The following is a 1,725-nucleotide window of genomic DNA, read 5'->3' as shown; positions in this document are numbered from 1 at the left end:
AAGAAAGACAATCACCAATATAGTTTAAAGTCTACATTCTCCAAATGGAGAAACTATGATATAAAGAGGGGAAGTAACTTTTCTAAGACAATACAGCAGAACCAGCCCAGTGCTTCTCCCGCTGAGCTCGGCCTTCATCTCATTAAACTTCTTTTGGAAGCTTGATAGTCAAGTGCCCATCAGATCTGGGAAATGTTCTTATTCTCAAAGCCAAAGTCACAGAAAAAAATCTGCACAGGAAAGAAAAAGGTAAGGGATTCCATTGCCTAGAGAAGTTTTATTCCAGTCATCCCTGTCATTATATTTTCACTTGTAATTTTTTACATCATAAAGTAAGTAATTAAATTGAAAGTATAAGCTTGTTCATACAGAGTGGTAATCAACAGCAGAGCAGTCTACCTGGCAGTCTACATGTCCCAAGTAAGATCACTGTTTATTTTGTTTCACTTTGTTTTTTGTGATGTCTGGATTTATGTTGGCCAACATGGCCGTCCTTTCCCGAGATTCTTTTTATATGATTGAGCACAGAGAGTCTTGCGCTGTTCCACACATTATAAACTAAATAACCATGCAGTGCTTGGAAGTTACAAAATCTTTAAAAATATAAGAACTTTCTGCTCACCTGGCAGTATTTTTTCCACAAGTCAGATAACTTACTGGGTATTATGATTGGATGGGTAGGAGGTGTTGGGGAGGAGATGGGGCTGGAGAAGAGGAGGAAGTGGAGGGGATGGGAAGGACTGAGTGAGGGAGATGGGGCCAGGTCTGAGAGGTAAGTCTATGGGAATTCCTGGTGCTACAACTTACTGTTCTGGAATGTCCTGGTTTGGATGGAAGATGTCTTTGTGTGAAGACGTTGAGGAAGATTGCTCTGAGAAAGCTCGTTGCCGTCACACTTCTTTTATTAAGTCGTTTTTTCCCTTCTTAATGAGCAAGTTGAGATAAATGATTTATTTTTCAGGGACAAATCAAACCAAAAGTATTGCATAATTCTTGACATGATGGAGTATTTGGAGCAGAGAATAGCGTTTGTCCTTTTTTTCTTATCCAGCTGGGGGTAAGGAAATGAATCTCTTCTTTGGAAAACGTGTGGTAACTTAGTGAAAACTGTGTTATGCCTACCTGTGCCATACATGCCTAAACTGTACTGAGTTATTTTTGGTATTCAACCTAATATGGTTACTTCTTGTGCTCGTGTTAAAATCTGTGAACTATTCAAATTATGGACAGGGTTATTTGAATCTTGAATAAATGAATTTGTCAGATGTCCTAAAAGCTGTTTTTTACAGTGTCACCTCACTGGCAAGACACCTTGCTTCTAGTTACGATGATTCTGGCAGGGTTTTTTAACCTAACGGCCACGTCCACCTCATGACACTGTCTGCATTTATTATCCAGCGCTTTGATTTTTGTCTCTTTGTTTTCTCCTTCAGGATTCCTGGACTCCAGAGTTAAGGTTGAAGTTGGAGAAGTTTCTGGCTTTAATTTTTAAAGCCAGTAACACGCCAAGGCTTTTAACACTCTGTGTATCCTTTTGAAGCAAATGGAGACCACCTACCGTGTTAGGGCAGATTTTATTTGGAGTAGCACACTGGCTCAGGCTGCGTCCTAAACCGCGGTGACTGCCAGTGTTGTGATATGTACAGGGAGGATGAAGCGCTCCTGGGAGGGTGTGCTAAGGCCCCTAGAGGATCAGCTCCGTGCTCAGGGTCTCCGAGACTCGGC

General features: G+C 41.2%; 1 protein-coding gene across 1 annotated transcript in view; it reads left to right on the top strand.

Moving 5' to 3' along the window:
• Nucleotides 1-6: 6 nt before the first annotated feature.
• Nucleotides 7-1,725, top strand: part of ARMC9 (armadillo repeat containing 9) — a 152,406-nt gene continuing 150,687 nt past the window's right edge. Inside the window, exon 1 of the mRNA XM_023724514.1 lies at nt 7-1,526. The gene's annotated coding sequence lies outside the window, so the exon portion shown is untranslated. The remainder of the gene's footprint in view (nt 1,527-1,725) is intronic.

Source organism: Trichechus manatus, unplaced genomic scaffold (assembly GCF_000243295.1).
Source record: "Trichechus manatus latirostris isolate Lorelei unplaced genomic scaffold, TriManLat1.0 scaffold00249, whole genome shotgun sequence".
Classification (NCBI taxonomy): domain Eukaryota; kingdom Metazoa; phylum Chordata; class Mammalia; order Sirenia; family Trichechidae; genus Trichechus; species Trichechus manatus.
This window is presented reverse-complemented; position numbering and strand designations above follow the sequence as displayed.